Below are 15,677 nucleotides of genomic sequence, written 5' to 3'. Positions count from 1 at the left end.
ATCATATAGAGTGCACACCAGGGTTACACTAGATTAGATTTAGGTGACAGTCTGAACAGCACGAGGTGCAGTTTGTGTTGTCCGTGCTCCAAGTTGAGGCGATAGAGCAGACAGAGCGTAGTCACCCCCCAAGTGCCCTAAAACCTCCAGAATGTCTCTCACACCGAGCAGCGCTCGACATTCATCAACTTTCCCTCGGGACTTCCTTGGACAGCCAAGTCACACCAATGGATGGAAGAACAGAAATGTTACCCCACGTCTTTTAGGCTGTTGAACATTAAACCAAGTTGTTGAATACATGCTACAAAATGTGGCTGGATATTAGTTACCGTAACCCAACACACCAGATTGGATCCTTCCCCAAATCTGTAGGATATAATTCACATACCCATGTGGGAAAGAGCTCATAAAAACTGTTTGGGATGAGGATTCCCACTCAAAAAGTTAAAAAGATGCTTGTACAATCTTTCTGTCTAGTGTCTTACCTAACTAACATAGCACGATCCGTTTAGCAACATCAAGTTGTCCCGATGCTGTCGTCCCAAATGGGAAAAAAATGTTTCCATGACACTTTTGCGGTACACCTCTATATCGATACGTCTGAAAAACCACCTAATTAGAGCGTCAGAACCTTGTAGCCATATTTGAGAGGTTTTTTGAATTCCATTACCAATTTTTTTATTGCGATATTTAGGTTTTGCACCATTCTAGGGGAAATGGAAACACAACTAATGACGAACTTGTGTTTGACACAGAACTCTGAGAAAATATGTAAGTGGGATTGGTTTGTTTAATTTGAACTCACTTTGGTTAAGTTAAACTAAACGCTTACTGCAAATCTGGCTAAGTGAGTGAAGAAGCCAAAGTTTGAGCTCTGTCAGGTGAAGGTTCAATCTTGCAAGAGGAACAACAGCAGTGTTCCCGCTGGAATGTTCAACACATGCAAAGATGCACAATTTTTTTAGTGCATTGAATAAACATGAGAATGTCATGAACAGACACATATGCATGTTCCCTCACCTGGAGTACCTCTTCCTTTACCAAGGTGAGATAAGAGGAGGCCGCAAGAGGGTGTCGTCCTCGCAAGGGGTGACATCTATAGATATATACGGACTCTGACTCGCACTGTAGCCATTGTTTCAGTGCGAGTTCACATAGGAAAACCAGAAACCTTGTTAAAAACAACATAAAACAACATGAGAAACAACATCAGCGCTGATCTTTCCACCACAATTCTGTGTTGGAGGTACGTCCGTCATTGATAGTGGTCCCCATGGAAACACTCGCATTGTCGTTTGTTCCTCTGCAGCGTGTTTCATCACTTGGAGTGTGCTTCTCTATTAGGAGTGCATGTCATGCTATTTGCATGTGCAGTGCAGTACACATCAGAACATTTGGAAAGCCCAATAGTAGCCTGTGTATGTTTCAGCACGCTTTGTTTCTCCTTCTCCTCCTTCTGAATCTTTTGACCCCGCCGAGACAAGCAGAGAGCAGATCTTTCCCTGCTGCTAAACACCACTCGCTGCTAAGGGCAGCGCTTAGTGAAAGCTGATCAATACTTCTGTCACAGGCACTTAAACAAGACGTCCAACCGAGGAGATGTCATCTTCTGAGTGACACTGCGTTTCAATTACGGACGGGGAAGCAAGAAGAAGCGGCAGCAGGGAAACTCCCGAACAGTCGAAGTGCACCTCCTCCGTTGCTGCTCCTCCATGCTACGGCCGCAAAAGTGAAAAACTTCTGATGCGGGCAGCAAGCACGCAAAGATGAAAATGGTTTGGGGAAGAAGGATCTAAGGTGGCGCTTCTCAACTGGTGGGTTGTGACCCAAAAGTGGGTCACAGAACTGTTTCATTGGATTGCGGCTGGGATGCATGGAACTAACAATATAAAAGGGATTTTTATATCTATATATCTATGGAGAAAACATTGGGCATTGTGATACTGCGCAGTGGTTAGTGGTGCCGCCTCACAGCAAGAAGGTTGTGGGTTCAATTCCTGGGGCTTTTCTTTATGGAGTTTGCGTGTTCTTCCTGTGTTCTCCCTGTGTCTGCTTCCTCCCACAGTCTAGCGTTCTTATTTTTGTGGAATAAATTTGGATCACGACTTCATGAAAACTCAAACGCCACCGGTTGGGAACCACTGATCTAGGGGATCTATTCTCAGGCAGGAGACACCTGCTGTATCATGGGGGATGCGCCCGTTTGTGCATTCGCGGCAAACATCGTTTAGCATCTGCGTGACAGAAAGGTGTAATGACCCGAACCCTCCCCCCCTTCTCCTGCAGCACTTGTCAGAAAGCTGTCAAATGTCACCACTCGTGTGTGCGTGTCTGCGTGCGCGCCTACACGTCCGTGGACAAGCATACGCGGGATGGATTGAGGCAGAGAGGCTCGTAATTGTTGCTCGGCTCCGGTGTCGTCTGCAGAGGAGCCGGCCGTCAGCCTACTCAGTCTTAGCACTGAATTATAAATGACCCTGTGATGTGTTGCTGCTGACAGACCAGAGTGGATGGCGGCTGCTCAAGCTGAGCAAACACGGCCGTCGCGCAGGCTCAAGACGTTTCTCTGAGAAACTTTATTGCCTCGGTCTCTTGCAGAAAAATCTGACCTGTTTGAGACAGTGGTGGAGCACAGCTTTTTAGGGGTTGGGAAAAGCTGATTTAAAGATTCATGTTGATTTTATTTTTTAATTAAAATGTCACAATGAACACTATATAGCGGCAATTAGCTTATATTCACATAAATGTATAGTGACTAAAATTGACTGACCGCTGCTGAAAGTATTTCAATGAGAGACAAAAAAATGAATCACAAAAAGAGAACAGCTTCAGCTGAGCATTAGTGCCAGAAATAACCAATCTGTCCTTAATAACCAACTAAAGTGAATCACGCGATGAGCTTTGATTTTGGCGGGGTGGTTGGTTTACTCCCTTTAATGGTTCAGCAGAGGCATTTTGTGAATCTATACTTTACATGACTTTTGGATTGTCAAATGTTTCCCATGCTTTTGCCACTGATTATTTCCTCTTATTTATATATTTATATTTATATATATTTATATATTTAAATATATCAAAATGAGGCAAACAGCCATTTGGTGAAACACATAATTCGGCAGAGCTCTCTGTGGACCGCTCCCACACAACCACAAATGTATGAAGTCTATCCAGACCATTTCCGTTCATGCTATTGGGCACAATATCCAATTAGCGAAAAGTTGTGTTCATGATAAACCAATGGACTTCAGTCTTTGCATTTCCTATTCACCCCAACTGGTGGGAGCAGATAGCCAGAGTCGGGGTCTGCTCGTGGTTCCTTCACACTGGGGAGTTTTTCCTGGCCACTGTCACTTCATGCATGCACTTCCAGACGCCTATGGATGTAATTTAGCCCTTTGTAAATACGAGTTGATTGATTGATTGATTCACTGGTCTTTGGGGTCAGACAGGCTTCGATCTGAGCCTTGGTCCCTTGAGAAAAAGTGTCCTTAACCTCCTGTAATCCTGTACCTTCTGTTCTAGATTAAAAAACAGAAAGAAAAAGGAAGTTCCTGGCATCCCAGTTGATCAAAGCAAGTCGCTGGAAAATCCAGAATATCCTCTTTAGGATAACTGCAGAATTCACAAGGAAGGACATAAGGCTTGCTATTCACCCTTGAGATTGATTCAAGGCTGACGGAAGCCAACAACTGAGGCCCCGATATGTTCTTGCGTGGTTGAAAAACCCTGTCCAGTGTTTTTTCTGCTGCAGGAACCTTTGGAGGAACTCAAGAAGGTCCGACTGCTGGAACCCGGATCTAAACTGAGGTGTTGGATGCTTTTGTTTGTCTCTACCTTTCAAAAATATACGTACTGCGGTGTTCTCCCTACTTACTGAGAATACACTTACAGTCACACTTTTTCATAATACATCCTTCCAGCTTCTGGAACCAACCGCAGAAGCTGTTTTGCGTCGGTCGACCTTTGTGACGTCCCACCAAAGCCCCTGCATTAGCATGTTAATGCGGCTCCATAACTCACATCACGGCAGTCAAGTACAAATCCATTAGACAAAACGAATCATTAAATATTAAAAACGGGCCATAATCGTCATTCAGATTGATGACCGCCGACCGTGTGTTTGCGCAGATGAGGCGCACGCTCAGCGTTCCTGTGCTTTGTGTGGCTTCTCGCTCGCTGCAGGAAGGAATTGGCCAATAAAAGAAGATAAACAGCCACCATTATCTCTCATCGGGGCAAAGCCATTACCTGACACCAAACTGCCTCACATAGAATCTCTATTGATCTCGGACCCAGTGTAAATATCAAACGGCTTTATGGTAAAATTACCAAATATTGGTTATCTTGAAAACAGCAGCAACCAGATACTGGCCGAAGAATAACATGTTTTTCGACACTGATGATTGAAAGAGTGAACTGCATTTATTTTTGGATTAAAAGAACAAGGCCAAATCCTATCTGGGAAAACAGGCATATGGTAAAAACTTGACAATGGGTGGTATTCTGGTGTTTTCTGTATGTGACAGCAATATTTTAAATACTCTACCAAAATGACCATGAACAATGACTTTCTAACTGTAGCTGATAGGTTTGTATCTACCTGAAAGGTATTAATCAACAAAAGTCAGAGGTGATAAAAGTATTCGTACTCTGTACTTGAGTAAAAGCATGGATACTTGTGTAGAAAATGTGTGGTAAAACTCAAAGTACAGTGACCCCAAAGCCGAGGTACTCTAAAATAATCTTCCTGTAAAATATTGTCCACTTTTATATTGAACTAAACAACAGCAGAGTTTAACTCCACTTTAAGCAACTACAACTATGATAAATCAATGAATTACTTTGAAGAGAATTTGTATCTTTTGAAGACTTTTAAACAAAAAGGTAGCAAGTATGTTTTTGTTGTAAGGAGCAGAAAGTGCAGACATTTGTTTTAAAAATGTATGAAGTACAAGCAAAAAGTCTCAGTATAAATAGTATAAATACTCAGGTAAAGTAAAGATACCTGAAAAATCTAATGAAGTACAGTAAAAAAGTATTTATACTTCCCATCTCTGATGAAAATTAATGTGTCGTGATTTTTTGAGAGAAGCTGGATCTGATCTGAAACTTGCTGGTTAAAATCCCTGGACCAACAAGAGATTTAAGTTGGAATAAGTGGCCACTGCTTGTCCACAGCACTTATCATCACCACCAGTGAAAGCCCTTGAGCAAGGCACTGAATGCCCTTAGTTCGTACATCAGGTTTACAATGAATAGGACGGGTTCAACAGGTTTCAGAGAAACTATTTGTTCAAAGGGATTCAAGAGACACGTTGGATTTCTTCAGTTTGCAAACCATTACCGCATTAAACTGCACCAGTTTGAGTCTTCGCAGCGAGCTGATGCCGTGTAATTAAAATTTAATGGACGTTGACGCCTCAACATTCTGACGGGGCCGAATCCATGTTGCAGTTTTCAGCGGACAAATTTTATTTGCGCGTCTCAACGCTGAGGGTTTTCGACCGGTTCAAATCAAAGTGGAGCGCCTGCTGCGCAGGGCAGCCGCCTGCTGCTCCGTTATGCATCGCTCAGTCTGTGTCACAGCGTTTCCCTGCCAGATCTGCAAAGATTCAAATGAGCGACGGTTCCCGACATGTTTTCTTGCACGTCTGACACTTGTGTTGGCGAAATAAATCAGTGCCAGTCACCTAAACTCCTCACTTTTTCCTCCCTCCTCCTCGTTCAGGGCTTGTCATCCATTTTTAAACACTTGTTGAATGCAGAAGACAGAAGGGGATTTAATGATTTTGAACTGCGGGCAAACGCACGCACACACAGACACACAGACGCACATGCACGCACTCCCTTGGCTCTGCTTCCTACTGGATTTATAATTCATTAGGCGTTAGTGGGCTTTGGCAGCTGCTGGCTGTGCGAGCGTTCCGAGCTGTAATGCAACATAAAAACTGGCAGCTGATAGAAAGAAGACATCCAAGCGGCGCTCAGGAGGAGGCAGGCACTTTTCAAAAGTGGCGAGGAAAAAGATTACAGGTGTTTGTCAAGGTTCTGAAGCGACTTAAAGCCATCCATTTGTTGCATCTACCGGGAATGAAGGCAGAAGGTTGGCATTGGGAGTTCAGAAAACGTCTTCATGTTGGGCTCATGCACACTGAATGCTCAGAAAGTGCGCGCTGGAGCTCCCACTCGAAACCAGTCCCTTTGTGATGTCACAAAGAGGTCACACACCTCTCCAAGGATAGTGATAATAACCCACTCCAGCTGCTCGCTCCACGCTAAGACCAGGTTGTGTTTGTGACCGCTCTAAACAGAGGGGTAAGTATGCTGCAGTCGAAAGAACTATAGAGTTTCTCCACGTATATCCGGCTGCTGCTTGAGATCTGGGATAAAAAAAAATGAATGAAAATCTAAAAAAGTGTAGAATCCAGGACTTTTAAATCAAGTCACTGCCTTGAGATTATTCTGTTAGAACTCGACTTTACAGCAGAGTCTAGGGTCTAAAACTAAAACTATCCTCTCTGCTATTGCAATGTGAAAAAGTTTGAAGAAGAGTCATTACAACACTTGCCAATTCAACTGGCAGAGATTAAAACAAATATTGATGTTATAAAGACGTATATGTATATCTGGTGATAACAGAAAAAGGCAGTCGTTTTGAACAACCATCTATGAGCTTCCTTCAAAGCAAGTCACCAAAAATAACTGCGTGACTTAATTGTACTTGAACAGACTGGAGCTGCTCCACATCTCAGCTCAGTTTTTGGATTAGATCAGAGTTGGGAGCAAAGCACTGCCAAGATGGACTTCCCACCATCTCAAATCATCGTCTCCACTGGGCTCCAGTTTTCCCTCAAACTATCCAAATTCATTCAGATTTCTCAGAGGACTTGCAGTCTATATTGGGTTCAAGTTTTCAGGGAAAAAGTAAAGTTCTTGATGAAGATCATGTGATGCTACTCGATGACAACTGCTAAAGGGACCTTTCATTCAAGTCGGGTTCGATTAACTTATTTTCACCAGTACCATTTTTGTGCTACTTCATTATGAAAGTTTAGGGAGGGGTAAAAACAAATCACCACAAACCCCAGAAAACCAGAAATATTTTACAGGATAATGTTTCCCATTCTGTGCAAGTTCCAGTGTGTAATGAGCAGAATGAAATGCTTAAGGCGTGTAGAGGCTTTTGCTACGTAAACTGAAAGCATTACTGATGGAACACAAACACTTATCTCAGGATTGGTCTTATGCCAGGGGAAGGCTAAGGGGACTGGACGGTGAGCAGATCTAACAGAAATTAGTCACACAGCCTCAGTCTCACACACACGCACACACACACACACACGCACACACACACACACAAACACACACACACACACACACACTAATGGGAACATTGCAAACGGACATACCCAACATTCAGCTCAGTTAAAACACAGCATGCAGGTCATGCTGGTGCGTCTATGAATCATAATGAACATTTTTCATTGTCGGCATGCCTTGTCTGGACAAGCACATGGTTCCTCTTCTGGCTGCCTGCTGTGCATCTGAGCCCCACTCACGTATTCAACATTTAGGAACAACCCTCCCCACCCCCACCCCACCCCGATTGATTCATTCCTGTCTTACTTGCAAAGCTACAAGTCAAATATGCTGCTGGTCTTGGGAAGGAGGGGGGTGATTATGCTGAGTAAAAATGCCTTGATTCACATTATTCAATAACATAAAGATGCTGGCGATTAAAACCTAATTTAAACCTAGTTTAAAAGGTTGGTGTGCAAATAAATAAATAAATACAGACTTCACCCCAAGACTGTGAAATCAACCTCTTAACCACAAACCAAAAGGTCAAAAGTAAGAAAACTGCGAAGCCTCCATTTGTGTTTCCGAGCACAAAGTGGCAGCGTGGCATCTATTAACAAAGATATATCCCCCTGTGCAGAGTCACCATCTATTCAATGGGCACCCCATTAGTTGTCCATGTGGTGTGCTGCATGCCAATGTTTTTTTTTTTCAAAGAAGGCTTAAAAAAAAAAAAGCTGCCTAAATCGACAGAGAATCCTGCAGAGACGAAGCCAAATGCAAGAGACGAGACGAGCTGAAGCTGCAGACGCCGCGAGAGGAGCCAATCCGCCCCTCTCCCAGATGGCTCTGTCGACAACAGCGCAGAATTCCTTCAAGCACAAACTGAGGTTTTTATCTTGAGGTGAGGATTCTGCTCGAACGCGGCTGTCTGACGAGTCTACGACTTGTCGGCTGGTTGGCGGAGGCCCCGCCCTGTTTGATCGATCGCTGTTTTGATCCGACGTACTGCTGTGTGACAGCTCCAGCTCAGCGCTTAGAAACTTGCGACGCCGGTCCCTGCTCGCGTTTTGTCAATTGCACACCTGAGGGGATTTGTCCATCCCCGAACAGACCCATCAACCCGGGTTGTTGATCGATCAATCATCCAAAGTGCTTTATCAAGACTGCAACTTGGTGAGCCAGCTGGAATGTTTCGTGAATCCTTTGAATTTGTCTCACGTATTTGGTGAAGAATAGTTCAAAGAAAGTCTTTGGGGAAAGGTGAGGCCATGGATTTGTTCCCACTGTCTGCATTGGGTTGCCACAGTTCAAGGCTTCCTATAGGTGCAGCAGGTTGGATCAGTGACGTTTCTCTTGGCCTTTTGAATCAAGAGCACAAGCTTCAAAGCCAAATGTTGTTGTTTTTTTCCCAAAGCCAGTAAAAACATCTTTTCACTCGTGGAAATCCTCACGTACGTTGGTCTCCTTCTAATGTGAAAAGATCATCTTATCTGACAAAATCCTCCAATGTCTTGAGATTGTTGGCTAGCCTCACAGTTGCTTTGTTTCTTTCACCTCTGTAGATTGCAGCTGTTCTTTTCTACTTTGTCACAAATAAAAGGAGACTAATTGGGTCTGAAATACTTAATTAAACGTGTCAAATTGGAACTTGGAAGGGTAAACATGCAATAATTGGAGCGATCCAGCTGCTTGTTTATCCCCATTCACCACTTCGGAAAGTTTGTTTTCCATGTGCTTCTATTTTCCATCCATGCAAATGAAAAATAAATCTACCGTTCTTGGTTGAAATAAACAACGAACAGAGCACATCCCGTAGGAGTCATGTCACATTGCGTCCAACTATTACTTCATTGAAATCTGACAGGCACAATCACAATTTTTGCACTTGCGGAGGTGGGACCTGGCAAGATCACACAACGCTATAGACAAAACCAGTACGGCAAACAATGGTGAAGGAGCCAGTCAGCAGAAAGAAAGTGGATTCTTATCACCATCATTGATGATCACAGGTCATAATTTGGCCAACTCAGATTGCCAAACAACTTAAAAAATTGCTACACATGCACTGACATGAGTAGCATCCCTATCTCCTTCACAGTTTGCTGTTTGCCACATCAGGGCCCTCTACCATGAAAAAATTTAATCAAATCTGAAAACAGACAGATATAGCCAGTCTGACAGTGCTGGACAGATTTGAACATCATCAAATAAACGTTTAGACTTCAGTTTCCCCTTTGGCCAAGCAGGAAATCAACTGGCCAGAGGTCAATTACACACTACAGCGGCGAGATGACAGTTTAAATTGGACGTCTTCCTATAATAAACTCGGCTCATTTGGCGGGGGGCACCTCCTGCGTGGCCTCTGAAATTACCCCCCAATAATGAGAAAATGTCTCCAAATCTTTCATGCTCCTCGGGGAGAACCCCCTTCTGGACCAGGTTGTTTGTTAAACGAGCCAAAGTCCTGTGCTGTGCTGTAACAACAGTCGTGATTATCAGCCCACGTCGAGACAAGGGAGGAGGAAATTGAGCACTTAAGGCTAAACTCAATGCGTTCCCGGGTTTGTCTGTGAGCTGGTTAATTAGAGAGTGGCAGCGGCAGCGATAGCATCTCTGTCTGGCACCGCTTCCATTTCTGCCCCTCTACCTTGTTGTTTTGTCATGTTTGTTTCCTTTTCCCCGGAGTTTGTCTAAGAGCACTACATCAAAAAAGCACACACACATAAATGATCATCAGAGGACTGACATTGTTTCAGACTTTTTATCTGTCAGTTTGAACAGAAAAAAAACACAGTGAGGGAATCAACAGCACAGTCCCTGCGGTGAAATTAACTTCAGTTATCTTAAAAATTAAAGGCGCAGTTTGACGACAAAATGGCATCACGGAGGACAGCAGCTGTATAAAGGTAATTAAAAGTCATGAAAAATAAAAAAAACTTCCACTGCTGTATGTACAACAGCCCAGAACATGGATCTGATCATCACAGCTGTTGCCAGAGATGCGGAATCATGAGGAACGTCACAGTACATGGATCAGGAACATATGTTTTCAGACTGGATGCTACTAAATCTGTCAGGCCTTTCAAGGTTTCTGGCCACACGTGGCACTGTTCAGTCAAGGTGTTTTTTTTTTTTTGTAGGTATCTAAACTTATACTTGCACACTGGATCATGGAGATATTTGCTAATAAAAGCTGCTTTTACAAAAAATAAATACATTTAACCTTTGCTTTTTTCCTATCTAAGAATTTGCAGCTCAACAAAACTGTAATCAGTAATAGTTGTGACCAGTGAGCCATTACTGAATGTTCACACTTTTGATAACAATAACCAAATGTTATTTTCTGCATGTTTATTTTTCTGTGTACTGAAAAACCTACTGAATAAATACCCGAAAGCCGAGGTACCCGAAAATAATCTCCCTTAAAATATCATCCAGTTTTATACTGAACTACACAACAGCAGAGATCAAATTGCTCCACTTCAAGCAACAAATATGATAATTGATGAATGCAATACTTTTAACAGAATTTCTATAATTTAAACACAAAAGTAACATGCACCGTTTTCCAATGTAAGGAGTAGTATGTGCAGATATTTGCGGACAAACGTAGGGAGTAAAAGTCAAAAGTCATTAGATAAAGACATACTAAAGTAAAGTACAGATGGCTGAAAAATCTACTTCAGTGTGATGACAAATTATTTGTACATTATTACTTCCCACCACTTATAAATATAAGTGAAATGCAAGAAGTGAGTTTGAGTGCAGGAATATCTGTGTACATTCAGCCTCAATCTAACAACCGTTGCTGCATGTTGTCTGGGAGTCGTGGAGAAGAGCAAACCACGCAGCTGCGTCTGACTTCAATCACTCACCACAGACTCCGGTTCTTCCCCCACCGCTATCACGGTTTTTCCCCCACTCCATGTCCTTTATGTAAATGCGCAAAACGCTTCCCCTCAGCAGCCATCGACAGCAAAGAGAGACTAATTAACTACATTACGGCGTGACTCAAACCGCAGACAGGTTGAGAAATGACAGCGAGAGAAAAACAGGCCATTTAACCCCCAAATGGGCACCAACACACAAGACCAACAACAACAACAAAAGTCGACGTAGAGCTTCTCCTGCTTCTAAATGATTCGTGATAAGAAGATCAGAATCTAAGTGTTTATTCCTCTTGAACTGCCGGTTTCTAGCTCCGCCTCCCCCCATCGCTCAACTCACTCGTTCCCAAGCACATCATCACCCAAGAAGCCTGGAGTACACACTCAGTTTTGGCACGTAAAGTCATTTTCATTGACTTTCTATTTAATGTGACTGCAAATTGTTTGGACTACATCTGCGAGCAGGGTGATTCCTACCTGGCACGTCACATGGAAGGTTTCTAATATCCTCTGGGTTTGTTTAATGTAACCATCTGGGGAAGAGCCCATTGAGAGCATTTGAATGGGGAGCCCCATTAAGATAAACAAATTACAGTGTGATTGGAATAAACTTCTGCCCGTCTGTTGAAAACCAAATGGTAAGATTTTCAAACTAGCACTCAAGGACGAATTGCAAATTTGTGCATTCTTATGGTGCACTGATCATTTCTTTTAAACAAACTAGAAAGACGCCCCTCAAAAAAAAAAAAAACACAAACACTTGAAGAAAATGACTCTAGTCGTCTGGAACAAATCACAAAACTGGCTGTCACATCGTCTGTGCAACTTCTGGTAAGTGACGGCGAGGATCGCTGCAAGGAAGCGTCGACTCTGAATACCTGCGCTGTTTGCTTTGATGGATGTATCCATAGTCGAAGCACATCAAGACGTGATCGCTGCCAACAAATCACAGCAGCATATGGTTCTGCCGCAGCGTCGGGATGATGGTTTCCGCACATAGCGAAGGCTGGGAGTTTTTTTAGAGTTGCGTTGTGCATTCGTTCAATCGCAGAAATGACAAAAAAAAAAGGAAACTTCTCAAGTTAAAAGAAAAAGAGAAAAAGAACCATCACGTTAATGACATTTATCCAAGGTGAAAGCTCTTGCCGTCAATCTGCTTTTATTAATGTATGCCCACGAACCTTTATGGTGATGTGCCATTATCAAGTCTCTCTGGTCTTAATTAGTAGGGTTTTTTCCCCCAACACACACACACAGACACACACAACTCTTTTTGTCAGAGGGAGACAGAGGGAGAAGAAAAGGGAGTGGAAAAAAATAAGTTCTCTTGGGGGAACAGTCTGGGCTGGGGTGGGGACGAAGACGGCTGAGATGAGAGAAAAAAAAGAGGCTGGATTTGCACTTCAAATGCAAACGTTCTCATCAAGCGACCCGCACAGCTCACTCTAAATTCAGAGATGTTTTCGTTAAGAAATGCCTTCTGAGTTGGCAATCGAAGGGGAACGGATGTCACTTGAGGTGGGCGAAAGGCATTTCAAACATGTGCAGTTGACCACTGAGGAAGCCTATGGTGGTGGACTTACACTTTATACGTAAAATAACAACCAAAGAAAAATCCGACGCCTTACCGTTGGTCTGGTTAGACTAAGTGTTAGTCATCCTCCAATGCACCTACACATCAAGATGTCCAGCAGGCCATAGTGGATATTGTAGCAGAAAATATAGTTCTCATGTTGCTGTTTCAAGACAAATTGGACTGCCAAGATTTGGGGTCTTTTCTAACACTTGTCTTCAACTGTATGAGCAGTCTGTATACATGTTGTGTTTAAATGTCATTGTTTCATCGCCATTGGATGGATATGTGCTTCTTGAGAACTTAAGAATAAATTAAACGGTTGACAAAATGTCGCTGGATCCTCCATCGACATCCAGATCTGTGAAATTTAGGAAACTATTCCTTGAAAGGAGAGGGAAAATGAAACATCTATCATCGGTCAAAACACTTGAAGCTCGTCGATTTGAAACAGACAGGCTGAAACAAAGAGTGAAGGTGTCCCTGGATGGACGTCTGCGAGACGGCTCACTCAGAAGGACGGCTCGGCATTATTAACAGTGCATTTTAAATCAGAACACTTTCAATATTTGATGGGCCAGGGAAAGCTTCACAGACATTGTGATGTTTGCTGACATATGTTGACTTTGTTGCCGTGGATGAAAAACCTTGTCTCGGCACTAATGGTTGTGCTTTGGCACATCTACAATCAGCATTTTAACCTTTAAACAGGAATAGAGCCACAAAACAAGGCCAGCGGATAAGCAGTCGCGGCATCTGTCTCTGCAAGTCAATTTGAATTTGATTTCAAATTCAATGTTACCAGGCTGGTTTTGACATACACCATCAAATAGAAGATTAGAAGATGTTGTTTCCCCCAAGTCTTGTCTTCACCTGTCCCATCCCAGCCAATTAAAAACACCACTTTATTAAGATTCTACAATTAAAGGACTTTACAGATGCAACATTACCATTGACCTACATCCTTTAGACTGAAGCCAAACGTGTATTTCTACACACTTCTCCTCCCACAGCACCCCCTGCTATTGTCTGGCCACTGTGATTCACCCTTCCAATCAGTTTTACATCACTTTCCAATTTTCTCTCATCCTCATCTGTTTTCTCATCTGTTCCCTCCCCATCAGCGCGGTTATTCTTTCTCCACAGAGTGGAGTTTCCAAACACAAAACCCATCTGTCCGGCAGCCACCGAGGAAGAGCAAAGAGAAAAGCAGCGCCTCTTTCCTGTTTTGGCTCAATAATCGATGATGCACCTCCACTGTGCCGTGAATCCAACCGCAATTTTCTGCTTGAAATCCCACCTGATGGCAGAGCGAAAGGGGAAGCTGCCGGGGGAACACCCTCCGCTCACTTCCACTAAATTCTTGAAATTTACTTCATCCTTCGAGAAACCCAGAAATATATCCAGACTGGAATACGCAGCCTGCTCAAAACCCTCATGAGATGTGTTACATAACGTCATCACAAATCAGTAGCTGTTTTGCCAGGCGCCTCATCGATCAGCGATCTGCTGTGCCAATAAAATTGTGTTTGCTGTACTCAATTTCTATTGACTAAATCATTACCGCGGGCGAAGCTGTGACGCCTTCCCGGCCTCTTATCTCGCCGTCGGGCGGCTTTGGAACGTTGTGCACACGTCGTTCAGCCCAACGCAGCGTGAGTGAGACCTCGGACTCGCTCTCACACTCTCACACGTGTTTCCTGCAGATCATTTACACCACTGCTCGGTGCCAACACTTAAGTGTGTGTGACACGTCCAAACTTAACTCTACCCCAAGGAAGAAATTGGAAGCAGCTGGCAGCGCACTGGATCGCTTCCAGAAAGACAGTTTCTTTAACCCAGCAAGACAGTTTGATGAATAAGATTTCAAGCCTTACTTGTCCATCTTGCCAACTTCCAACAGAAAGCGTTTTTTGGTCAGGATTCCATTATGGATCGGCTTCTTTTGTTGTTGGAATGGGAGCAGGGAGCAAAATGTTCCACGCCAGCCTCAAAAGTCACTGGAGAAGATTAAAAAGGGGAAATACAGAATGTGTGAATCCCGCTTTTGTAAAAAATAGTTGAATCAGTGTTTTAGGATTGAAAGAAGACCAAAGAACAGCTTCAAAACATGTTTTAATGTACTTGCAACTTACTTTCATTGGTAAAAGAAAAGTTCAGCTTTAACAGGCAGTTTAAATTTTTATTAATCTCCTTCAGTTTGGCAGACAGAAGGTGGTTCAGTCCTCAGCCAAGTTCTCCTTTTGAACTGGTCCTGCCCTTTAAAACACTTTGTATGGGCTCTTTCCCACAAGGATATATGAGATAACGCCAAAAAGCTTTATGATGCACTCCATCTTGCATGCGGGGTCAAAGTTTGGACTGAGTCAAAGCCAGTGCTGGAATTGCCTTTTCAGCTTGAGGACATGAAAGTGTCTGGTACCTTACTTTTCTTTCTTTCTTTCTTCTAAAACAAAGAGCAGCCAACATCATGGTTCACGACTCCTGGGACAGCCAACAAACGGACAGGCAGGTAATTTGAGTCGTGTCAGAGATTTACTCCAGGAGAGACACTATTTACCAGGTGCATCTGGAATATGATTCCAAGAATACGTAATACAACATAGAAAAAATGTGTTTATCCTGATAACTTTACTACTCTTACCAAAAGCCAACAAATGAAATTAGTTGGTGGTTTTGTGTTTTACACCAAAAATAAAATCTCCCCCTCATCCTGTCCTACACTTGGTCTCTTCCAGAACTTTGTCAGGGTGCTCATACCTGGGCAACTTTTTTGTTGGCTGACACTAAAGAGGGCTGATAACTGATTGTACACACAACAAAAGCAGACACTTTGTACATCAGAGCATTGAAACTCCCATTGTGAATCCAGTGCTCAACAGTATTTTATCCCTTCCAGACAGCCATGGTTTGCA

Source organism: Nelusetta ayraudi, unplaced genomic scaffold, assembly GCF_046127955.1.
Source record: "Nelusetta ayraudi isolate G7.1 ecotype Tasmania unplaced genomic scaffold, CSIRO-AGI_Nayr_v1 ptg000027l, whole genome shotgun sequence".
In the NCBI taxonomy this organism is placed as follows: Eukaryota; Metazoa; Chordata; class Actinopteri; order Tetraodontiformes; family Monacanthidae; genus Nelusetta; species Nelusetta ayraudi.
Note: the sequence above shows the minus strand (reverse complement) of the source record.